A 27,344-nucleotide genomic window follows, 5' to 3' on the forward strand; every position below is an offset into this window, starting at 1 on the left:
CTTTGGGGGTGTTTTTCTGCACATGGGACAGGGCGACTGCACTGTATTAAGGAGAGGATGACCGGGGCCATGTATTGCGAGATTTTGGGAACAACCTCCTTCCCTCAGTTAGAGCATTGAAGATGGGTCGAGGCTGGGTCTTCCAACATGACAATGACCAAGCACACAGCCAGGATAACCAAGGAGTGGCTCTGTAAGAAGCATATCAAGGTTCTGGCATGGCCTAGCCAGTCTCCAGACATAAACCCAATAGAGAATCTTTGAGGAGCTCAAACTCCGTGTTTCTCAGCGACAGGCCAGAAACCTGACTGATCTAGAGAAGATCTGTGTGGAGGAGGCCAAAATCCTCCTGCAGTGTGTGCAAACCTGGTGAAAAACTACAGGAAACGTTTGACCTCTGTAATTGCAAACAAAGTCTACTGTACCAAATATTAACATTGACTTTCTTAGGTGTTCAAATACTTATTTGCAGCTGTATCATACAAATAAATAGTTTAAAAATCATACATTGTGATTTCTGGATTTTTTTTTTAGATTATGTCTCTCACAGTGGACATGCACCTACGATGACAATTTCAGACCCCTCCATGATTTCTAAGTGGGAGAACTTGCAAAATAGCAGAGTGTTCAAATACTTATTTTCCTCACTGTATATATATATATATATATTAGGAGTGAAATGATATTTTCTACATTTATTAGACCCCAATTGAGTAATACAGAGTATTACATGTATGTAAGTGTGTGTGTTTGTGTCCTACATTTATTATTTAATTTTCTAAAGATATAATGTACGTACTGTTCTTATTTTAGCATTCTTTACCACCGTCTTCATTCCTTTAATCCTTCATTCATTCGCTCCCTCAATATGCAGAATTGTTGGTGGATTTTTTCTTTTTAAGAGAAATACTTGATGCTGGACATAAAACACTAAAGAATCCTTATAATGCGATTTGTGCATTTTGCTCATGCACCAAACAAAATCTGAGTTTTACAACAAATCGTATTTCCACACTATAAACGTTTTTTTCTGGTACGGAGCGAGTAGCCACAGCGACACTGTGCTAACTCTAGTTTCTTCTTAAAACCCCTGGAACCTCTGAGATTTGATCTTCTAGATTACACAAAGAGAAAATGTCAGGCTTTTTGACCCTCTGCCTGTGTTTGGATTTGGAATGCTGATTTGGATGTAATCAGTATTTTGATTCTGAATAACAGATCAGCAGTGACATCAAAAATATTATAACAGCATGAAAAGTGAGAAATGGGAGAAAAGAGACTGATTTAGTCTGCATGTGATGTTGGCAGGAATAATAAATGCCACAGTATTTTCTGAGAAGAGAAATCTTGCCTTCTTTCAGGTGGATAAAACATGCTCAAGGTTTGTTGTTTATTTCTTTAGATCAGAATTGTTTGTGCCTGGTGGTTAAAAATGAGGTTGAGGGTGGTCTGTCTGATGTAGGATGCAGGAGTGTTTATAGCCCACTTAATGAGTTTAATGAAGGAACTGGCGAGGCATCTATCACTTTTGACATTTTATTGGGCGGTGGCTGTTGAGCGAGTCGAGCTGTTTGCTGCTTTATTTCCTGATGCTTGCTGTGTTTTTGTTATGGAGTATGACGATGATGTCGGTTCTTGCTTTAGCAGCGTGTCGGCATCCTGTGAAAACTACCGTAGCTGAACACGTTCTTGGATGCACCTTACTGTAGTAAAAACCAGTTTTAGTATACGTATGGAGTTATCCAATCAAAAATGATGAAGAGATCCAATCAAAATATGATGAAGAGATATACTGTATTACTGTATTACTCTTTAATTATACATTTTTTTTTGTTTTTTTGTTTTTAATCTTTTATAAAAATGTGCAACTGGAATCTTCCATCACCCAAACTATTTTTTTTTAAAAGTGCAACAGAGCACTTTCTGATTCTGATTCGGAATTAATACGTTTTTTAGGATGTCGTGGGTCCTAAATGTGTCTAATGTTGGCTAGATCATTCTCTTCTCTCCATTCTTTTCCAAATTCTCATCCGGAGGAACCAAAAGCTGGAATTCTAAAGTGTCTTTGCTTTAGCAAACTTTCCATAAAGAACTCTGGGGAGGAAGGTGTTACAGCCTCCTACATTCCTTCTGGCTCAGTGTGACAGTGCAAGACAAGTAGGTGGCAACTATAGAAGTTTGTCAAATCTGAGAATTGATGGAGCAATGGGGAATGAAGGACAGGTCCTGAGACAGACACGTTGGAGAGTTGCAGGTTTTTTCAGTATACCTAGACGTTAATGAATAAAAAAATAAATAAATACATTTAAGACGTGTAGGTCATCTCTAAAAGGTCCAAACCCGGGCAGACTGTGCGATATGAACATGAGCCCCATGTCACACTTTAGGATCTTAGATGTCTTAATGCCAGAATGTTTTTCACGCAAGAAAAAGACTCATCAGTCCATGACACGTTCAGACCCACGTTCTAGCTGGCAGCAAAGTAAAACAATCTGTAGCATTAATTTGGTTCATGACAAATAAAGGTGTTAATAAAAACCGTCATCATCATCTCATTTTCCCTCCATATCTCTATACATTTCTCTTCTTGCTGAAGTGTCCTCCTTCAACACTTTCCTTGAGGTGGACTGAAGTTCATCGGGTTCTGCTCCTATCGGGTTCTTGGTATGGAGGAGTTACGCTGCACAAAAGAGTCTGAAATCTTCTGCCAGAATTACATCGGAGGAAAACATGATCACATGAACAAACCGGCGATCAAAGACTACAGATTCAAGACCCAGATTCTTTTAGGATTTACAAAAATTGTCTTAGACGAACTAATCTTGGCCAAAATCGCACTTAGTTAGTGATTAATAAACCTGGTTATAACTCAGGACCTGAACATAATAGTAGCAGCAGCTTGTAATCCTGTGAAATTTACTATATACATATTTGATTCTCACTTGGTTCAAAGAAACACTACATGCCTTCTAGTTTAGCATGAAAGCAAAAAGAAGGTGGCAGCTTTAAAAATGAGTCGAATCTGAGACTTCCTGGACCAAGAGGGAATAAAAAGAAACTTTCGAGCTTCTGGGGTTCTTGATTATTCTATTCTCAATAACAAACCACAAAGCTTCGAAAGTCGTTTTCTACACTCACTCGAGGTCGATCCAACTGTACCACGTAACCAAGTTCTTACGGCCTGTTCACGTCACTAAAAAACGTCACTTCAGGTGCTCAAGAAGTTTTATGAAATATATTTATTATACAAGCTGGCCAAGAGGAGAGTCTGAGGGCAGAAAGGCAGAAGCTCAAACCCTCAGGGTTTTTTGTGCACATCCCTGTCGCTCACTATCGCCACTTTTTCTGTTCAAACGCCGTTGTGTCAGTTGGTGTTTTTAATGACTAACACTTGATCATTTAGGAGTGCAGCCTTTTATGAATTATGCATCATCGTATCTATTGCTTTGACTCATGAATAAATAATGTCATGAATATTACATCTGAATAAATAATGATATAAAACCCTACAATCATGACAAAATAAAATCAGGATGATGAAACTGAGCTAATACACATATTTTCATCGAAGACACATAATGAAGTGCTGTATGTTGAGACAGTCGGCGTGTGATCGTGGTCCTGAGCGTTCCTCACTATGCTAAATGAGATAAATGGTCTTCTTAACTCTACCAAAGACCTGAGATGCTTTTAACAACAACATCAGCGAAGGATTTTAATGTTAATAATGCTATACTCTGTTTTCTTATTTGTACATTTCCTGTACACGCTACACAGACAAAAGTTTGCAGATCATTTGTTTGGTATGTGCTTCTCTTTAAACATTTGCTCTGATAATAACTTCCACTCTTCTTGGAAGGATGTTAGTAAAGTCAGGTATTGATGTAGGTGAGGTGAGGAGAAGATTTGGGATTTTGAAGTGTGCTTGTGGACACTGTGTTCATCAGACACAATGTTGTTAGTAAAATCAGGTACTGGTAGGTGATGGGAAGGTGAGAAGGTGAGGAGGTCTGGGATGCAGTCAGCATTCACATTTCATCCCAAAGGTGTCTCAGAGCAGCTTCACACAGATAATGTGATGATATAAATGAATAAGTTCTTTATAAGTGTGTTTGTCCCTGATGAACAAGCTGGTGGAGACTGTGGTGCAGGAAAAACTCCCTGAGATGCAGAAGGAAGTAACCTTGAGAGGAACCAGACTCAAGAGGGAACATCATCCTCCACTGGGTGGCACAGATTGTCCAAGATCTTCTTGTCCAAACCATGTAAAGCAGATCTTCGTGGAGCTGACTTTGTACACAAGGGCTTTGACCTGCTGGAACAATTTTGGGTTTCCAAGTTCAAGTGCAATGTAATGGATCTTACAGGACATGTAAAATAGAAGATGGCAGTAATACAAAAGCAATGTGCCAGAACATGTTATGGTAATATAGTGTGTGTGTGTGTGTGTGTGTGTGTGTGTGTGTGTGTGTGTGTGTGTGTGTGTGTGTGTGTGTTTATGCATTTTAATATTACAGTTTTATGGTAACAAAAATAAAGAAAGAGCAAAAAGAATCTTGCTTGAAATGATTGCTTTGTTCTTGCATTTACATTTTCCTTATTTCTGTTTGCCAAAAGAAATAAAAACAACCGTGAGATGTGAAAGAACATGAGTGAAAGTGTCACAGCAGATATATATATATTGATAATAGATTTGAAAAAACACAAACACACAAACTCTCTCTCTCTCTGCCTCTCTCTCTCTTTCTCTCAATCTCTCTCTCTCTCTCTCTCTCTCTCTCTCTCTCTCTCTCTCTTAATCTCTCTCTCTCTCTCTCTCTCTCTCTCTCTCTCTCTCTCTCTCTCTCAATCTCTCTCTCTCTCTCTCTTAATCTCTCTCTCTCTCAGTTTCTCTCTCTCTCTCTCTCTCTCTCTCTCAATCTCTCTCTCTCTCTTCTCTCTCTCTCTCTGCCTCTCTCTCTCTCTCTCTCTCTCTCTCTCTCTCTCTCTCTCTCTCTCTCTCTCTCTCTCTCTGCTCTCTCTCTCTCTCTCTCTCTCTCTCTGCCTCTCTCTCTCTCTCTCTGTCTCTCTCTCTCTCTCTCTCTCTCTCTCTCTCTCTCTCTCTCTCTCTCTAGAACAGCCTTTAATAAATATAGAGAAATGAAGATTAATTAGATGCATTTCCATTTTTAGTCTGGTTCCTCTTAAGGTTCCTCTCCCTCATATCATCTCTCATTACTGTCACCTCTGGCCGTTAATGATAAACTTATAGGGATTCATTTATGAATGTAACATTTACAGACAGTATGATGGAATTGAATTAAGGTTTGGAGATACACTGTATGACCAAAAGTAGCTCCCTACCATCACATCTACATGTGGAGGCACGTATCTTTGTAGGCTGTAAGATTTTGCCTTCACTGGAACTAAAAAATACAAACATGTTCCAGCATCATGATGCCCTGTGCACAAAGCGAGCTCCATGAAGACATTGGAGTGGAAGAACTTGCACAGAGTCCTGTTAACATCCAGAGTCTTCCTCATAACATCTAAGGGAGTTTTTCCTTCACCACAGTCTCCATGGTGCTCATCAGGAATAAACACGCATCATTCACCTTCACTGTTAAATTCTGTAAAGCTGCTTTGAGACAGTGCAATAGAAATAAACTTGACTTGACTTGACTTGGTATAACAGAATAGGGAATTAAACCTGGAATTGGATGCTGGTCAGATGTCCACAAACTTCTAACGATGTAGTGGATGTAGTAAATGTTATTGTCTTGTGTCATATACTGGTATGGAGGTCCATCATGATGAACAAACAGATGCACCATTGTCACTATTGTTATGTTGACTTCTGGAGTCTGATTGGTCAGAAGTTGAAGATTGCACCAATCACATTGGACATTATCTCAAAGCAGCTTTACAGAGATAAAAATATAAAGTAATAAAGTTGTATTAAAAAATGCAGAAGTTTAGTGTCTATAAGTTTGTTCTTTGTAATTATACGTTTCTCCATAATGAGTGATCCAGTGGTGACTGTGGTGAAAAAAAAAGTCCCTGAGACTTCATGAGGAAGAAACCTTGAGAGAAACCAGAACCTCATCCTCAACACTGAATGTTCATCATTACAGTTCCATCAGTGTTAAAGGTTCAGTGATGACGCTTACATGCAGAACTGTTCATAAAAACTGTGTTCCTGAGCAGATTGTAGCAGACTGTTGATATTAATTACAGTCCAAATCCATCCTCAAACTTCTTGAGTCGCTCAGGAACTTCATGGATCTTCTTTCTGTTAATGTGGAACCATCTCCAGTTGCACAAAGTGTCTCCAACTGAAGAGAACATTTTATAATTATTTATATATATATATATATATATATATATATATATATATATATGTGTATGTATATTTATTTTTGTCCTCTTTTCTTCTTCTTCTTCTTCTTCCTTGGTCTTCCTCTTTTCCTCCTTCCTGGTGTCTCCATCCTCAGTATTTTCCTACTGATATACCCCATGTCCCTCCTCTGCACATGTCCAAATCATCTCAATCTCACCTCCCTCACCTTGTCTCCAAAACGTCCTACATGCGCTGTCCCTCTAATAAACTCATTTCTAATCCTGTCCATCCTCGTCTCCACTTCCTGCTTCACCAACACCACATCATCCATCCTTCTCTCTCTCATTTAACTCTTTCATCAACTCCCTCCTTCTTCTCAACACACTCTCCTCACTAGTCAACACATTTCCATCTCCATCCTTTATTACTCTAACTTGCAGTACATCCTTCCCAGCTCGGTTCCTCTGCCTGGACAATCGGTATAAATCCTTTTCTCCTTCCTCAGTGTCCAACTTCTCCTAAAGCTCCTCATATGCCTTTTATTTTCCTTCACCACATCCCTCTTCACCTGCTGCTGCATCTCCTTGTTCTCCTGCCTACTTTTCTCATCACTCTTTACCCGCTGGTAGAAGTATTTCAGCTCTAACGGTGAAATAATTAAGTAGAAAAATACAGAGCCAAATTTAGAATGTATTTATTTGTATATTTATTTATTCATAATATTTTTCATTGGTAGTTTTGTTGGTTTTGTGTTTTTTGGTGTATGATTCTGTTTCTGAGTTTAAATTGCAGTGAAAATCTGTGGGGTGAAATACAGTGAATTTTAAATGATATTAAAGAAGTTCACAGTAAGAAAAAAAAGAGATTTGTATGTGATATATGTGTGTGTGTGTGTGTGTGTGTGTGTGTGTGTGTGTGTAGGGCTGTCAAAATAAACACGTTAAAGCATTAATCAGACATTATTGTAATGTATAAAGTTACACATTTTAAATACTGCATGTTTAAAAGCAGGTAAAACCAGCTCTATTCAACACATTGATTTGTAGCTAATTAGATATAAGATCATATTAAGGATTAATATATTTATATATTAGAGATTAGAAACTGAAATGATACTAAAAGTAAATAAATTGTGAAAGTACCGATTTTCATAAGATAAAAAAACAATGTCATTAGTCATCATTAGAACAAAACTAATCAGATTACGATATGAAATAAAAAATAAAGCTGAACATAGTAAAACTGTAATAACTGTAATAATACGTTCACACGTTTCCACGTAGAAATGTGAGAAGCTGATATCTGTGTAAAGATTTTCAACCTTAATACATAAAAACACCAAACCAGGTTTTTCGTTCCCAGTTACAGTCTGCTGAGGATTTCTCGAAGGTTTTCTTCCATATTCACTTTCCTTTTAGGGCTGAAAATGAACACGCTGCAGCTGCCGAGGTGACAACGAGAACGGCAAGGAAAACAATCACAGCAGTGCAAACACTGCCAGAGGCGGACGAGAAAAGAATTATAATCAGCAATGAGAATCACAACTTTCACTCTTCGTTCTGATGACTTTCTGTTTTCCTTCCGCTCCACTTCAGCTTGTTTTGAAAAGCAGGCTGGTGGTTTTGTTTGAAGTCAACAGAACCGACGTTCCACACTGGACCGAACGCAGCAGACTGCACAGCAAGACCGGGAAATAAACATCATTGGTGAGAAGATGATTTTCCATCGGTGGTTCTGTACACAGCATAGAGCACAGCACAGACTGTAATGGTTATATTTTTATCACAGGTTTTGAATGATATCATGTTTATAGTAACAGCTACATGCCTGCTGTCTGATTGTACAGGTTTTATTAAAGTGTGTATGATTTCTGAAATAAGTCTCGTGTCAGAGCTTTGTAGCAGGTAAAACTCCGTTTCCTGACACAGGAAAGGATCAAAGCCTTGTTTCTTGCTAACACGACATTCTTTGTGTTTTATTAACTTCAAAAAAATACAATTAGATTCTTTGTAAATCGTTAGTAAAACACATGGAGAATTTGTCTGGCGATGTTTCAGTGGTGTAGCAGTAAATTGGTAACGCATTCTTTTAACACTTGATGACACACAGAAGATTCATGCTTCATTAAATTGATATCGTTTGGTCTTCAAGAGAAAAAAAAAGCATGAATATGAAGGTAAGCTGTCACTGCTCTCATTAAACTGCCATTACACACAATCACTGTTTATTAGTTTATGAAGTTGGTTTAGATTCAAATTTTAATTGGGAACAACAAACTCCCACTGGCAGACCACCAGACCAACCTCCTTCACCATCCTCCCATCACCATTATATAACCACTCCATCCATCCTCCACCCTTTGAACTAAACCACTTCCAACCATCCCTCCATCCCCCTATGGCCAGAACCACACCCTACACCCCACACCACTTTTCCACTAAACATGTTCTATCCAACATGCTACTGAAACTTAATCATGAAGATTGCGACAGATGCCCAATTGTCCTGATTTGATCGATTTTGGTGGACCACACATTTGGTTCATTTCCTATTTACAGAATAAATAAACACAAATTGCCCCATAAAATGAAATTAATTTTGACCTTGGAATGAGGTTTATATTTTTTAAATAAAAGTACAAAATTGGTACCATCTCCGTGATGAAAAGTTCCTCCTTGGAAATGTACAAGAAATCCTTCTTCTCTAAATCAGGACACATTCCATTATTTCCCACTGTCATCATGAGAAGGTATGAGAAGGCTTCCTGCTTTTGGCTTCCACCTGTTTCCTTGAACCTGGTCCATAATTTTAACTAAACAAAAAAATCTCGTACAGAGTTGAACAGATGAAACCATGTTGCCAGTAAACAGTTTTTGGATCAGACTTTTGAAATGATACGATTTGAAAGGAAATGTGACACTTGAGTTTGAAACCTGCTTGGCTCAGGAGCAGGTGCTGCCTGGAGTCCAGGTGTGAGATTGGTTCTAGTGAAAGTAGAATAGCGAGAAAAATAAATGGCTGTCCGTTCGAGCTCATAATGACTATCCCTTATCGTGTTTAGTGTTTCAGACGATGTTGCGGTGCTTTGCCTGGGAAACAGCGAGCAAGATAATGTAGGGCTGAACAATGACGAGCCCAAAAGAGCTCTCGTGTGTTTAATTTTCCTGTGAATCCAAATTAATAAACAAATAAATCCATGCATAAATAATCTGGGAGATAAATAAACGAGCGGCAGCACAGCGGCGTCTGCAGCACAATGGCATCTCATTAACGGAGCACAACAGTGACAGAAAGTTGATGGGTGATTGTTTTTTTTTTTTGGATTAAGAGAAGGAGGAGGGGGTCTGTCTGATACATCAGAAAGCCAGGAAGAAACACAGAGGTGAAGCAGGGGAGAGCGTTATAGAACAGCACTATAACTCTCATCAGGTCCATCTCTGCACGTAATTAATGGTAATGACGCAGCTTGTTGCTCCCTGAGTGTTCTTCCACCCATCATACAAAAGCTTACAGTGCACGGCCTAATGGCATTGTGAGAGTAATTAAAAATATGCTGAGTGTGTATGGCGTGCATGCATCAAAGCGAAAAGCACGAGACCGTATTGTCCATCTCCACAACTCGTTTTCAGCTCTTTAAAACAAATGAACCAGGCACAGATCTTTTCCCAAGTCAGAGCACGGCTGGAACGAAGCAAACAGGTCAATAAGAGCAAATAAAGAACGTGGTAGGGGAGAGAAAGCGCATTACCAAACGCCATTTACACACCTGTCATCCTGCCAGTGCTCAATAACTCAGCTCATAAATAGTGAGAATAAAACAATAAACCTGCTGATATGCGCTCATTGTCGGCAGCATGGAAATCGTTTAATCACACGGTGAAGCCTGAGTAGCTTGTATAAGTACGCCATGAAGCCATGAGAAATCTTTAGTAAACCTCATGCTAATAAAAATATGAATGGGCCAAGAACTGTAAAGATATGAGCTGATAGGAGACGCAATTACTGTAATATCCCTGTCATTTCCTCAATTCATAATGATATAATAATATATATTGTGTGTGTGTGTGTGTGTGTGTGTGTGTGTGTGTGTGTGTGTGTGTGTAAAATTAGCCATAATGCTAAAACTACCTTGTATAGGTCCCCTTTATGTAGACTACACAAGAATCCTCTGAAACTCTTCTTAAAGAGTGCTTTGGAACCTGGCATCATGACTTCAGCAGCAGTTCTTGTAAGTTGCCAGCATTTTTTGTAAACCCTGGTCCTGGTCCAGCTTGTTCCCACTGAGGAATTTGGAGGCCAAGTCAGCACCTTGAACTTCATAGATCATTTCTGTCTTAAAGATTTAAACCATAAAAAACATTATAACCATGTTATAAATGTAACTTTGAGCTTGTTTTTAAATATTCTGTCCTACACTGATTATATATATATATATAAAAGGGGGTGTAACGGTACACATATTCGTACAGAATCATTTTGGTACAAGGCTTTTGGTTATCCTTTTTAGGTGTGAAACAGACTTAAAATCTATGTTCCCATAAGCAATGTATCAAGTGGTGGACTGCAAGTTTGTTTAGTCTCCACCCTGGACTTTGTGTGCATTTCTTTATTATTATTAAACATGAAAAAATGTTAGGGGTATAAAATAGAATCTAGAGTTAGCGCAGTGTCACTGTGGCTGCTCACTGTGTGCCAGAAATACGATTTGTTTTGTATATGCATGAAGACGATAAAGAATCCAGAGTGCTAGCGTTAGCCGCTAACAGGAAGTGGCTTCTTTATAATTTTCATGCAAAACAATTTATCGCTTCAAGCCTTTCTCTTAAAAGGAGAGAATCCTGACAATTTCACATATCGAGGGAGTAAATAAATGTAGGATGGAGGGAATGAAAAAAAATTTTGAAGTTAGCTAAAATAATTAGAACAATTAAGTAGAACATATCTTTAGAAAATTTTACATTAAATGTAAAACACACACACACACACACACACACACACACACACACACACACACACACACTAACACATCTATATTACCCAAATGGAGTCAAACAAATGTAAACTATTAAATTTTTCCATTTATTTTATTTTCATAAAAAAAAAAAAAAAAAAAAAAACTGGTATACCGTTACACACACACACACACACACACACACACACACACACACACACACACACATATATATATATATATATATATATATATATATATATATATATATATATATATATATATATATGTGTGTGTGTGTCATGTCAAGAGGCCAACGATGCAATGCACCAGGAAACACAATTGCTCCAAGCATGACTACCAGCCGGGTGCTGAATGGACAGCTCCGTTTCAGCACTAGTGTTGTGGAAAGTTCCAGAGTACATGGCAGAAATGGAGGTTGGCAAAATCAGACATGGCTGAAGACTAATAACGAGAGCGGCATCTCCTCACCATCCCTAAGCAGAGAGGTGTATAAAAGAAGACCATGAAGACAGTGAGGTGGAGAATTTTTGGCTCCCAACTAACGCTGGCACTCTCTTTTTCTTACCCTCTAGGAAGCAACAGCAGCAGCTGAGACAATTCCAGCCAAACCAGTGCCCCATACTACTATAACAACCGAGACACTCCTCTGCCCCAAGCTCTTATCCTGATCCCTTTCTCCGGCTCAAGCCTCAGAGCTCCCTTTTCCACACGTGGACCACCACACACTCTCGCTCTCACTAGTGTATGAACCACTTAAACATTACAACAATGATGAAATTATAATAATTGGACATTCAGACTCTTCCAGGTGAGTGAAGGTTTCTGTTTGAGTCTGGTTTCTTTCAGGTCATGTGATCTCAGGGCAGTTTTCTCTAACCACTGTTACACCTGGGTCGCTCATCAGGGATAAACTTAGAGGGATACATTTCTAAATGTTCTATTTCTATTCTTGATATGTTATCAAACATCTCATCAGTAGAAGGAGCTCCAGGAATCTAAATGCTAGATTGGTTAATAGTAGGATACAAAATGGAACAGTACAGGAAACTACATACAGAATACTGTAGATTCAGAATGACTTATCAGCTTATCATGTCTGGTGTTTCTTCTAGAACTTGTCGACACCTCCATTCTTTTTTTCTTAATGCACTCATGGTTTAAATACACGTGATTATCTGAAAGACCTTAACCCATTTTTTTCTCAAGGGGCCACTGTCCAGACTCAAATGTTAAACCGGGAAGTGGTTTGACCTTTTAAGATTGCCTTGGTGACAGCCTCGGTGGAAATGCGTTGCATCAGAGAACATCACTGTTTAGTTCTTTTTGAGGTGAAGAGAGCATTTACATTCTGAGGTGTTCCTATATCTGGCCCTTAGGTCACATTCCCAGAAGGTGAGTAGACTCCAGGCCAGAGACAGGGCCATCCTCATTAATCACATCAACGTCTCCCTCGCTCTCTCGCTCTCCCTCTCTCTCCCTCTCTCTTATTTCCTTTTCATTTCACTTTCGCAGGTCAGCATTGATTGAAAGCACTGGTTAATTTCTTGTTCAGGCGAAAGGAACACATAAAAGCACACTTTAACTTGTTTCTAATTGGACCCAGAGACATGAAAAAAAGATCCTAAAAAAAAATCCTAAAGATGTGCAAACAATTGGTCTGTTTTTCTTCCCTACTTTTACCAGGCACAAAAGCGATGTTGCTGATGATAATTGGTATGACAAAGACAGTTATGGGTTTCTGACAGAAACGTGTTTGAATCAGAGTTGATTTTCTTTCAGGATTTATGGTCAGTATGTAAATTTTACATTTCTGACATTATTTTTTTCAAGGCAGGAAATCAGGGGTACAAAGAGTTCTGTCCCATGCATTCGCCAACTTTCTGAAATGATTTAATACACTGTCCTGTGATTTACAGGATAATCATCTAGTTTGTTTACATTTCCTGCCTCCTACCTTAAAGTTGAGAACCTGTAGGTAATGGCTCTGGATACCTGATCTGACAGTCAGGGGTTCAAGCACTGGTATAGCTAAGCTGCTACATCTGGGGCCCTTGAGCAAGGCCCCTAACCTTCTGTGTTTAATTTCACTGTGCTGTAATAAACATGTGGCGTCAAGTATAACGCACCTTTGTTTTTTCTTTCTTGAAGGTAGGTAGATTATGTAATAAAAGCATTGGACTTGTTTAGGAAGGTCATGATTTTAAATCCATGCTCCACCTAGTGGCCACTCCTGGGCCCTGTAACCTCTTAGCTGCTCTCTGGTATAAATGCAAAGACGCTCTAAATAAAGGCGTCCACCAAACACTGTAAATGCACCAAACCAGGTTCCAAAGTGTTTTCTTTCTCTAATATCACATTAGAATTATTTGATTGTGTTACAATCTATTTGTTTATACTGTAGGAAGTGTGAATGTTGTGAAATGTCGGAGTTCTTGTTTATCACTGATGCTATTGCAGCTATAACAAATCGTTCCCTCACCAGCCCCTGTTTTTGTTCTTGCTCTAAATATGAATCAGAAAACAAAAAACACTGTGTTGTTACAGAGCAAGCAGAAAGCACTAAAAGTGGAGAGATGAATGATTTGGAGTCCCAGGAATGTTCCTCCAGTAACGTGTTGGAGCAGGTGCATGGACATAAACATCTAAAATCAGAACTGCTGTAATAGTGAATAGAACAAACCACTGACCACAAATAGGAATTTCACAAAATAATAATAATAAATAAAATATTAAACACAGCACCCAATCATGTCTGTTATCTGTCTCTCATTATGTTTGTTAGATTTGTTCTTCTGCTCTCAAACACCTTGATTATTATTCTCACCTGTTTTGTGTCTCGTCTTCACTAGTGTTTATACGCCGTTTTATTTTCCACTGATCGTTATTACAGTACTGAGCCATGCCCTGTGTTTTTCTTGTCTAATAAATTCACACTTTATCTAGTTTCCATGTTTACAAGGTTCGGGCTCCTACTTTTCGGCTTCTCTAATTATTCCTTTCCTCTGGCCCCAGGTAGCTCTCCTGGTGTTTCCTCTTCTGACCTCAACTTGTCTGTTTTCCCAATAATGAGTGTGGATCTGCTCTGTTAGACCACACTGTCAGTGATATGACCTCTGCAACAGACTCTGACTGTGTTTATCCAGAGTCTCTAAATCCAAAGACGTCCAATAAAACTGTGCCTTCAGCTTTGTGCTGTTTGGAGAAGAAGGACATTAGAACAGTTTCGATTTTTAAAACAATTTTAAATCAAATGCCTGCTTGAGTAAATTATATATAAAATATATCATTTATTTTTTATAAAAAATACATTTATTAAATCAATTTAATTCAACACACTTTTTTATTATATTGATTAAATGAAGTAATTAATTCAATTGGCACAAATTAAATACAGTTAATTAAATTAAATAATGGAAAAAAATGTAATTAAATAGTTTACATATACAGATACGGATGTGTAGGCAAGTGTGTGTGTGTGTGTGTGTGTGTGTGTGTGTGTGTGTGTGTGTGTGTTTTTATATTTCATTTTACAGTCAATTTTAATTTTTTTTACGTTTGTTACTCTTTAATGTTTCAAATTATCAAACTAATTTAAATATTAGTAAAAGTGAACACAACATGCAGTTTTTAGATGAAGGTTTTTATTATTGAGGGAAAACAAAATGCAAAACTACATGGCCCTGTGTGAAAAAGTGTTAAAACTGTGGTTTATCACACCTGAGTTGAATCTCTCTCACCACACCCAGGCCTGATTACTGCCACACCTCTTCACCATCAAGAAATCTCTTAAATAGGACCTGCCTGACAAAGTGAAGTAGACCAAAAGATCCCCAAAAGCCAGACATAATGCTGAGATCCAAAGAAATTCAGAAACAAATGAGAAAGAAAGTAATTGAGATCCATCAGTGTGTAAAAGGTTATAAAGCCGTTTCTAAAGCTTTGGGACTCCAGAGAACCACAGTGAGATCCATTATTCACACATGGCAAAAACATGGAACAGTGGAGAACCTTCCCAGGAGTGGAACAAAATTACCCCAAGAGCACAGCGACGACTCGTCCAAGAGGTCACAAAAGACCTGCAACAACATCCAAAGAACTGCAGGCCTCACTTGCATTAGTGAAGGTCAGAGTTCATGACAAAAATGGCGAAAATGGTCTGCATGGCAGAGTTCCAAGAGGAAAACCGCTGCTGATCTTAAAGAACATAAAGACTCGTCTCAGTTTTGCCAGAAAACATCTTGATGATCCCCAAGACATTTGGGAAAATACTCTGTGGACAGAGGAGACAAACGTTGAACTTTTTGGAAGGTGTGTGTCTCATTACATCTGGTGTAAAAGTACCACCATATTTCAGTTTGTAAATAAGTTCTGCATGTAAAAAGGATTGCATTTGGTACAAATAATATTATAAAGTTCTTCACACTCTTTGCATCTGGACAGTTTTTTGGTATTAATTTTAATTAAACTTTATGTTTATATTTGGAGAACATACAAATAAATCTTTTGGTCAAATAAAGGTTTAATGGTGAAAGAAAAACTGAACCATCATGTCTCCCATTCCACACTTCAACACCATGCAGGTCCGTCTGGACTGCGGCGCATTGGAACGACTTCACCGTACAACAAATAGTATTTCTAGTACAATACCCTGGCATTGCTGTGTATGTTTTCAAGTTTAATAATAATAATAAAAAAAAAATGCTTAATCAGCTCAAAATGCGAGGCGGAGACTAAACTAACTTGCGGTCCGCCACTTTATACGTTTATATTTATACTTTATACTGACGAAACTCATAGTGTGGGTTTCAAAGCTTTCAGGAGCTCAGTGATCAGAAACACTAATGTCATTAAAGGAAAACTCCATCCAGAGACACATTAAATGTATTTATATTGAGATATTAGTCAGGTGTAAACAGCTAATGTGCTGTTTTTTCGTTTGTGTGGGGTTTTTGGACGTGTTTATGTTTCTCTTTTTGTCCCGTAATTTTAGTATTTCTGCAGAACTTAGCAGGTGAATGCTGCTCTGATGTCACATGGGGACAGTGGTACCGCAGTTAAAATTACATTTTATCAGGAAAAACTGTTGCAACGTGACAACAATCATATCTTGCTACAGAAAAATCTTCTTCTTCTACTTTCAGCTTCTCCCATTAGGGGGCGCCACAGCAGATCATTCATCTCCACACCCCCCTGTCCTTTACATCTGCCTCTTTCACACCAACTACCTGCATGTCTTCACTCACCACATCCATAAACCTCCTCCTTGGTCTTCCTCTTTTCCTCCTTCCTGGTGTCTCCATCCTCAGCATTCTCCTACTGATATACCCCATGTCCCTCTTCTGCACATGTCCAAACCATCTCAATCTCACCTCCCTCACCTTGTCTCCAAAACGTCCTACATGCTCTGTCCCTCTAATAAACTCGTTTCTAAAAAATAAAGGTACCAAAAGAACTGAAAAGAGATTTTTACAGTAATAGTGGAACTTTTTTTGGATTCCCCAAAGAACTTTTCAGTAATTTTTTTTCTTAGTGTCATAAAGAACCATTTTCTACCAAAATTAAAAAAAAATAGCAAAGCAACTTCAAATAAATCAAGCGCTTATGAATCAATATTTTGGCATCATGAACGATTTCCTATAAGTTTAACCAGTGGTGGGACGTGTATTTGGTACCTGGGTCTTCAGTGAGGACGTTCCCGATTTAATCCACCTCTTAATACACCACCATCACATCATAATTATAGAAACCATCAATACAATACAAAAACACAATACAACAACACGTGGCATTAAAGAGAGACATTTAAACCCAGTTAAGACTCCAAACCGCTACACTACAATAACATCTGTGCACCTCCAACATCTGGAGCAGTTCAGAAATAAATTTTGGAATAAAACTGGAACATAACGAAATGTAGAAAAAGTGAAGAACTGTGAAAACTTTCCTGATGCACTGAACTTGTAGTTGAAAAGTTTCTGTCAACAAAACAAATTTCTTGTGTGTGTGATACACAATAATTATACAATTAAATCAATTTCATCTAATTCGAATTAGTTGGTTTGGCTTTTTTTTGTTTTGGTTGGTTGGTTGGTTGGTTGGTCGGTTAATTACATCTGTAACCAAAGCTGCTGGGTGGATTTTTTAAAAAATATATTAAAGCTTTTTATATATAAAAAACTGCTAAGTCAGAAAGGTATATGATACTGTATATCATACAGATTGGAAATTATGAGCACTAGTGAAGACTTGTTGGGGAAACCATATAGTATAAATGATAACACAAGTAAATTTGATACGCTTTAAACCAGTCTTTACTTCCACATTCCTCATTTTAAAAAGAAACCAGAACAGCTTGGTTTTATGCAGCACTACAGCGCCATCTAGCAGTCCACTTGAATAATGCAACTCATGCAGATGCGTACCATATCATTTCACTGGACATTTATTTTTACCCATACATACTATATTTGGCTGAAATGGAGACTGGAGGAGTGGAGGGTTGTTCTTACATTTCCTGTCTGATGTGACAATGATTTTCATTCCCTTTGATAGAGCTGTGTTTTAGTCCAGTGTGCAGTAATCTCACAGCTTTGTGTCCAGACACAATTTACTGCTGCATCCTAAACTACAGCCAGTAGCGCACAATAAGAGCTAATAACACTGCTGGCGTACCGTCACTTACCTGTGAGACTTAGTGCATCTAAAACTCAGAGGAGATCATTAGATTCTTATTTTGCTTTAATATTACAAAAGCATTGTGTCTGATTGATTGCAGTATTAGAAAATCACATTCTATCAATGCTACTGTTCTGTTCTCATCAGATTCCTCACACTTTCATCCAACCTGAACTCTCTGCAGCTTCTACCCAAAACTGAGCCTTCTACAAAATCCAGGCTTCTCTCCAAAACGATACTCCAACCCAATCTGGTGCTCTTGTCCAGCTGGAGGCTTCTGTCCAACAGGAAGCTTCTACCCAACATGGGGCTCCTACCCAAGCTTAGGCTTTGACCCAAACTGAGATTTCCACACAAACTGAGGCTTCTGTCCAGCATGAGACCTCTCCCTCAACCTGAGGCTCCTGTCCAACTAGGAGCTTTGTCCAGTATGAAGAATCCCAGGACTGCAGTTGGAACTCATTCAGCGTGTGGGTGTTGAACAAACACTGTAGGATTTTATTAAACACGGAGAGTAAAGACTCTGGGAATGTGAGAATCCGCTGTGTGGCTGCAGCGTGTTTTCAGTTCCATGTTTTTTATTTCATTATAACTGTCACCATTTTACTGTGAAAACTCCGCAGCAGTAAAACTAATGTTTAGTCATTACAATGTTTTGGGTGGAGTTTCTTATTTTTTAAACATCTGAGTAATGAAATGAAGTCGTTAATAATGTGTGTTGAGTTGAAGGTTTTAATTTCCCCTTTTTTATATTTATAATTTTTTTGTTTTTATAAAAATGGTCAAACAGAAATACTGCAATAATGAATAAGATTTGTGCCGTTAAAATGTATTTGGGCAACAAGTTATTATAGCGTTCATTCTGACCCATGTTAACTAATAACAGTGAAGTGAAGAAGCTTTTATCGTAATTTCAGCCATATATATGTGACGCAGTAACCCAGCCATTAGGGAGGCACAAGCCAGTGCATTCTTAGTGCCGGTCCCAAGCCCGGGTAAATGGGGAGGGTTGCGTTAGGAAGGGCATCCAGCGTAAAACACGTGCCAAATCAAATATGCGGATCACAAATGAGAATTTCATACCGGATCGGTCGAGGCCCGGGTTAACAACGACCGCCACAGGTATCGTTAGCCGACAGGGTACCGTGGAAATTGGGCTACTGTTGGTCAAGGAGGAGAAGGAGAGGAGGAAGACGCCTACAGAGACGGCAGGGAAAGGAGCAGTGTAGGAGAGTGGAGGTTCGGGTTGGTACTTTAAATGTTGGTACTATGACGGGTAAAGGGAGAGAGGTAGCTGATATGATGGAGAGGAGAAAGGTAGATATGTTGTGTGTTCAGGAGACCAAGTGGAAAGGGAGTAAGGCCAGGAACATTGGAGGTGGGTTTAAACTGTTTTATCATGGTGTGGATGGAAAGAGAAATGGTGTGGGGGTGATTCTGAAGGAAGAGTACAGTAAGAGTGTAGTGGAGGTGAAGAGAGTTTCTGATAGGGTGATGATCGTGAAGGTGGAAGTTGAAGGATGATGATAAATGTCATCAGTGCCTATGCTCCACAAGTTGGCTGTGAGATGGAGGAGAAGGAAAGATTCTGGAGTGAATTAGATGAAGTGGTAGATGGTGTACCTAGGAAAGAACGGTTAGTGATTGGGGCGGACTTTAATGGGCATGTGGGTGAAGGGAACAGAGGTGATGAGGAGGTGATGGGTAGGTATGGTTTTAAGGAGAGGAATGTGGAAGGGCAGATGGTGGTAGATTTTGCTAAAAGGATGGAAATGGCAGTGGTGAACACTTATTTTAAAAGAAGGAGGATCATAGGGTGACGATAAGAGTGGAGGAAGGTGCACACAGGTGGACTATGTGCTATGCAGGAGATGCAACCTGAAGGAGATTGGCGACTGTAAGGTGTTGGCAGGGGACAGTGTAGCTAGACAGCATAGGATGGTGGTCTGTAGGATGGTTTTGGAGGCGAGGATGAAGAGGAGGAGAGTGAGGACTGAAAGAAGAATAAGATGGTGGAAACTGAAGGAGGAAGAGTGTAGTGTGAGGTTCAGGGAAGAGGTCAGAGAGAGGCTCAGTGGTGTTAAGGAGGTGTTGGATGATTGGGCAACTACTGCAGGAGTGATGAGGAGGCAGCTAGAAAAGTACTTGGTGTGACATCTGGAAATAGAAAGGAAGACAAGGAGACGTGGTGGTGGAATGAGGAAGTGCAGGAGAGCATAAGGAGAAAGAGGTTGGCAAAACAGAAGTGGGATAGACAGAGTGATGAGAAAAGTAGGCAGGAGTACAAGGAGATGCGGCAGCAGGTTAAGAGGATGTGGCGAAAGCCAAGGAAAAGGCATATGAGGAGCTGTATGAGAGGTTGGACACTAAGGAAGGAGAAAAGGATTTGTACCGATTGGCCAGGCAGAGGGACCGAGCTGGAAAGGATGTACTGCAAGTTAGAGCAGTAAAGGATGGAGAGGAAATGTGTTGACTAGTGAGGAGAGTGTGTTGAGAAGGTGGAGGGAGTATTTTGAGCAGCTGATGAATGAGGAAAATCAGAGAGAGAGAAGGTTGGATGATGTGGAGATGGTGAAGCAGGATGTAGATAAGATTAGTAAGGAGGAAGTGAGAGCAGCGATTAAGAGGATGAAGAGTGGAAAGTCGGTTGGACCAGATGACATACCGGTGGAAGCGTGGAGATGTTTAGGAGAGATGGCAGTGGGTTTTGACCAGATTGTTTAACAGGATTTTGGAAGGTGAGAAGATGCCTGAGGAATGGAGAAAGAGTGTGCTGGTACCGATCTTTAAGCATAAAGGAGATGTGCAGACCTGCAGTAACTACAGGGGTATTAAGTTGATCAGTCACACCATGAAGTTATGGGAAAGAGTAGTGGAAGCCAGGCTGAGAGAAGAGGTGACCATCTGTGAGCAACAGTATGGTTTCATGCCGAGGAAGAGCACCACAGATGCCATATTTGCTTTGAGAATGTTGATGGAGAAGTATAGAGAAGGACAGAAGGAATTGCATTGTGTATTTGTGGATTTAGAGAAGGCACGACAGGGTGCCAAGAGAGGAGTTGTGGTACTGTATGAGGAAGTCAGGTGTGTCGGAGAAGTATGTAAGGGTGGTGCAGGACATGTATGAGGACAGTGTGACAGCAGTGAAGTGTGCAGTAGGTACGACAGACTGGTTTAGAGTGAAGGTTGGACTGCATCAAGGATCGGCCCTGAGCCCTTTCCTGTTTGCAGTGGTGATGGACAGGTTGACGGACGAGGTCAGACAGGAGTCTCCTGGACTATGATGTTTGCGGATGATATTGTGATTTGTTGTGAGAGTAGGGAGCAGGTTGAGAAGAGCCTGGAGAGGTGGAGATATGCACTGGAGAGAAGGGGAATGAAACTCAGTAGGAGTAAGACAGAGTACATGTGTGTGAATGAGAGGGAGGGCAGTGGAGTGGTGCGGTTGCAGGAGAAGAGCTTCAGAAGGTGGAGGAATTCAGGTACCTGGGTTCAACAGTGCAAAGTAATGGAGAGTGTGTTAGAAGTGAAGAAAAGAGTGCAGGCAGGGTGGAGTGGGTGGAGAAGAGTGACAGGAGTGATTTGTGATAGTAGGGTATCTGCAAAATTGAAAGGAAAGTTTATAGGACTGTGGTGAGACCTGCGATGTTGTATGGTTTAGAGACAGTGGCATTGAGTAAAAGACAGGAGGTGGAGCTGGAGGTAGCAGAGCTAAAGATGTTGAGGTTTTCGTTGGGAGTGACGAGGATGGATAAGATTAGAAATGAGTTTATTAGAGGGACAGCGCATGTAGGATGTTTTGGTGACAAGGTGAGGGAGGCGAGATTGAGATGGTTTGGACATGTGCAGAGGAGGGACATAAATTATATTGGTAGAAGAATGCTGAGGATGGAGCCACCAGGTAGGAGGAAAAGAGGAAGGCCAAAAGGAGGTTCATGGATGTGGTGAGGAAGACATGCAGGTAGTTGGTGTAAAAGAGGCAGATGTAGAGGACAGGGTGGTGTGGAGACGGATGATCCGCTGTGGCGACCCCTAATGGGAGCAGCCGAAAGAAGAAGAAGAAGAAGAAGAAGAAGAAGATATGTGACGCAGTACACAGTGAAATGAGACAACGTTCCTCCAGAACCCTGGTGCTCCATACAACAATCACAGAACAGAAACACAGGGTGTGTGCAACCTGGTGTAAACAGTGCAAAGACAACACAAGACAGTGAAAGACAAATACAAAAAACACAAAACAGCGCCACCAGTAAACCTGTTGTATGTTTCACACTGCGGTATGTAAGAGACGTAAAGTGAACATTGTAAGTAACAAAAATGTAAACAAAATGTTGTGCAAAGTGCAGCAGCAGCAATCCTGAAAAAGATGTTCAGTTCAGTTCAGTTCTGTATTGAGGAGTCTGATGGATTTAGGAGGGTGAAGAGTGTGTGTGAGGGGTGTGTGTGAAGAGTGTGTGTGTGTGTGTGTTTGTTTGTGTGTGTGTGTGTGAGGGGTGTGTGTGGTCATCCACAATGCTGTGCGCTTTGCGGATGCAGCGTGTGGTGTAAATGTCCATGATAGAGGTTAGAGAGACTCTGATGATCTTCTCAGCTGTCCTCATTATCCTCTGTAGGGTCTTGCGATCCGAGACGGTGCAATTCCCAAACCAGGCAGTGATGCAGCTGCTCAGGATGCTCTCAATGGTCCCCCTGTAGCACGTAGTCATGATGGGGGGAGGGAGATGAGCTTTCCACAACCTTCTCAGGAAGTAGAGACGCTGCTGGGCTCTTGATGATGGAGCTGGTGTTGAGTGACCAGGTGAGGTTATCAGTGACCAGGTGAGGTTATCAGTGCAGGTATGGTGAAATGTGATGCATCAAATTTAGCAAAAATTGTAAAAATTAATACTCACAGCCCGATGTTCAGAAGTGTATTGAACACGACCCGATGTTCAGAAGTGTATTAGAACACGACCCGATGTTCAGAAGTGTATTGAACAAGACCTGATGTTCAGAAGTGTATTGAACACGACCCGATGTTCAGAAGTGTATTGGAACACAACCTGATGTTCAGAAGTGTATTAGAACACGACCCGATGTTCAGAAGTGTATTGAACATGACCCGATGTTCAGAAGAGTATTGGAACACAACCCGATGTTCAGAAGTGTATTAGAACACGACCCGATGTTCAGAAGTGTATTAGAACACGACCCGATGTTCAGAAGTGTATTGAACATGACCCGATGTTCAGAAGTGTATTGAACATGACCCGATGTTCAGAAGAGTATTGAACATGACCCGATGTTCAGAAGAGTATTGGAACACAACCCGATGTTCAGAAGTGTATTAGAACACGACCCGATGTTCAGAAGTGTATTAGAACACGACCCGATGTTCAGAAGTGTATTAGAACACGACCCGATGTTCAGAAGTGTATTGAACACGACCCGATGTTCAGAAGTGTATTAGAACACGACCCGATGTTCAGAAGTGTATTAGAACACGACCCGATGTTCAGAAGTGTATTGAACATGACCCGATGTTCAGAAGTGTATTGAACATGACCCGATGTTCAGAAGTGTATTAGAACACGACCCGATGTTCAGAAGTGTATTAGAACACGACCCGATGTTCAGAAGTGTATTGAACATGACCCGATGTTCAGAAGTGTATTGAACATGACCCGATGTTCAGAAGTGTATTGAACATGACCCGATGTTCAGAAGTGTATTGAACATGACCCGATGTTCAGAAGTGTATTGAACATGACCCGATGTTCAGAAGTGTATTGAACATGACCCGATGTTCAGAAGTGTATTGAACATGACCCGATGTTCAGAAGAGTATTGAACATGACCCGATGTTCAGAAGAGTATTGGAACACGACCCGATGTTCAGAAGTGTATTAGAACACGACCCGATGTTCAGAAGTGTATTAGAACACGACCCGATATTCAGAAGTGTATTGAACACGACCCGATGTTCAGAAGTGTATTGAACACGACCCGATGTTCAGAAGTGTATTAGAACACGACCGATGTTCAGAAGTGTATTGAACATGACCCGATGTTCAGAAGTGTATTGAACATGACCCGATGTTCAGAAGTGTATTGAACATGACCCGATGTTCAGAAGTGTATTAGAACACGACCGATGTTCAGAAGTGTATTGAACATGACCCGATGTTCAGAAGTGTATTGAACACGACCCGATGTTCAGAAGTGTATTAGAACACGACCCGATGTTCAGAAGTGTATTGAACATGACCCGATGTTCAGAAGTGTATTGAACACGACCCGATGTTCAGAAGTGTATTAGAACACGACCCGATGTTCAGAAGTGTATTGAAACACAACCGGATGCTGAAAAAAACAGCTACAAAATATATTCTCTGTTTTGTTGATCCACACAAACTGTTTAAATTATTTTACTAAATGATTTCATTTCTGGAAACACAAAGACACTCAGACTTTATTTAAATAACTGCTATAATTTAATAAGAATTTAAGATTAAATGAAAATAAAGTCAAAGATTTCAGTATTATATATTAATGCACTAATAATATTTTTTAGTTGTACATGATTTAAACTGTAGGATTCATTATTTTTATTTGAAGTAATTCACGTCGGTTCCATTTGATTTTTCACTTTAGCACAACGATGTGAATAAAATCATGTCGTTAATGCTGCAGATGAAAAAGTCTACAAAAGACAAACATACAGTCAATCAAATTAATAATAATAATAATAATAATAATAATAATAATAATAATAATAATAATAAATAGTGTAATCAAAGCATTTTTAAATAAAATCAAGTTCATATACCTTTTATTATTAGTAGTAATAGTATTATTAATAAATGTAATAATTAAATAAACACTACTTCATTTATACATAGTCTTTTTTCATTATTGTAAAATTATTCTCAAACTGTAAAAGATGTTGTCTTTAAAATACAAATAAATACATATAAAAATATTTTTCACAAAATTCTACAGAAATTTACCAACCTTTAGCTTGTGCCTGCATGGACACTAAACCTTTATAAATAAAGATATGAAAATATTATTTATGTATTTGTACAGTACATGTGAGTGAGTGTTCTGTGGTGTTTGAAAGGCACATGTATGTTTCTATTGTTTCTATGCAACAAACTCAATAATGTAGTGATAAAGATTTCAATATAAGATTCCAAATCTATAAATGTCCAGATGTTCCACCTTATTTCCAGTGAAAAATCCTTCCTTAGCATGAAGAACAGCTTTACAGACTCTCAGCATCCGGACGCTTCGGTTCTCCGAACATTCATCTGAAATAAAACTCTCCAGAGATGTTCTTCACTAGATGGAGGTTTTTTTGTTCATCTGGTGCGGTGACTGGGCAGGTGGTTCCATGATAAATATCACTCCAGACGTCTCTCTAAATAACACGTACAGAACTCAGACGTGCGCTTCGTCTCAGCGTCTTGTTGTACGGTGAAGTCGCTTCCGATGAGCCGCAGTCCAGACGGAACTGCACAGTGATGAAGTGTGGAATGAAGCCATGATGCTTCACTTTTACTTTCCAGAACTTTTCCTGCTCCAAAACAACCTCAAACTGTTTGGATTTCACAGAAATGTCTTCCAGTCGTTCATTGTCCAATTACTTTTGTTTTTAATATAAATGCATAGAAACAAAATGAACCTGCATGTGTCTCAAACACCATCAAGTGTTTCCACACTTCACTGAATAAACCAATAAACAAATCACTGAAAGTTCATTTACCGAAAAGCTGCATGAACATCTGAAGGCATTCCGTGTCCCCGCGATCATACACCTTCATGAAACATGTAACATATTCTACAAATAAAACCAGACATTTTCATTTCAGACAGAGAATATGAATAGAATATCTAATACTGTAAATGGAATTGAAATAACAGTTTGAAGTGTTTACCCTGCTGCTGATTTATAATCTCTCCCACTATGTTCACTGTTAAAACAATCATTCACAATGATATATTTATTAAACTATTTCACTTCATCCACTTTATTGTTTATTGTTGGAGTTGGAGTAAATTAGGATAACAATTTAGATTTACGTTTTTTACTTAAATGTGAAGAATGCGATGAATTTCCTTACGTATGACGGTGTAGGAGAGCTCGCTGTAGTGACCAAAACAGCTTTTCACCGCTCCCAGGCCTTGTCTCAACCAACACAACAGGAAATCTTTCCAAATAATAATAATAACAAACAATAAAAAAACGATTTATTTGGTTGGTTATTTTACTCTTCCTTAAATTACATTGCAATATAACAGTGATTTCACTTTTTATTACACTTTTTTATTCACTTCTGCCATAGCAGCTATAAACACCCATCTCTCTTTTGTTCATCAGAAAGAAACCAAAAGTCTGAAATTCCCTGTGTTTGTGTTTATTCTGATCCAGGTCCTTGCTTTGTTACCGTTGCATGCCATGGTTTTGATCCTGGCCTTGTGTCCAAGCAACCAAACCACCATCTGAACTAACAAATACAACTGCACTTGTACATTTGATTCCTTCTCACCTGGGAGCTGCAAACAACCATCTTCCACCATTTGCTCCCATGTCCTGGAGACAGCTGGAGGACACGGCAGACTAGCAAGATATCTACTGTCCAACTCCACAAGATGTTCTTTAATACTAGGAAGTGGTAGCTTAGTGGTTACGCTGTAGGACTTCCCATCATAAAGGTCATGAGTTCAAATCTCAACACCACCAAGCTGCCATGGTTGGGCCCTCAATCGGGGCCCTTAACCCTTAGATAAACAAATGAGATAATTTAAAGGCGCTCTAGATGAGAGTGTCTGCTAATCAGTCGTATTATGCCCTGTTTGATTAATCTTGCATGTTTATAAGATAACAGACAGGGAATCTTGGGTTGCAGGACAGTGACAACCATGACATTCTCTCCCAGTATGATGTAGGACCAGCCAGTGTTCAGGATCTATGACCAAAGAAATCACCCCAATTGTGGGATGTGGGTCATCTGGCAACCCAAAACCCTTCACTGTATACTGGAAATAAAACATCAATAGAGGAACAGCAGATGAACTTTATACCAGTGTGAAATTATTTCTTTACAAATCCCAGTGATGTTGTGCAGATGGAGTCAAAAACATTGCAGCGATTCCAGGGCTTGAACCCCCAACCAAGAGCCTTAACCACTGAGCTACCACTTCCCCTATACATGAGGTGGTACAGAAAGGTCTCAAGATTCGCTCTGTTTACAAGAAACTACTTTATTTATCTATGTTTCCACACGATCACCTGCAAAAGAGTCTCCTTGTACAGCTTCCAGTGTTCTTCTGGACCATGTCCTGGAAGTCTTCTATTCTTAGCTCTCAAGCACCTTCTGTGATTTGCACAGG

General features: G+C 39.5%; 1 long non-coding RNA gene across 1 annotated transcript; it reads right to left on the minus strand.

Annotated features, from left to right (window-relative positions):
- Nucleotides 1-24,435: 24,435 nt before the first annotated feature.
- LOC124400285 lies at nt 24,436-27,335 on the minus strand. Its single transcript, XR_006928346.1, has 5 exons — nt 26,075-27,335; nt 25,889-25,924; nt 25,717-25,791; nt 24,963-24,992; nt 24,436-24,651 (listed from the first exon to the last, which is right to left on the minus strand). It is a non-coding gene; the product is annotated as an uncharacterized LOC124400285 (long non-coding RNA).
- Nucleotides 27,336-27,344: the final 9 nt, after the last annotated feature.

This window comes from Silurus meridionalis, chromosome 17 (genome assembly GCF_014805685.1).
Source record: "Silurus meridionalis isolate SWU-2019-XX chromosome 17, ASM1480568v1, whole genome shotgun sequence".
Lineage (NCBI taxonomy): Eukaryota > Metazoa > Chordata > Actinopteri > Siluriformes > Siluridae > Silurus > Silurus meridionalis.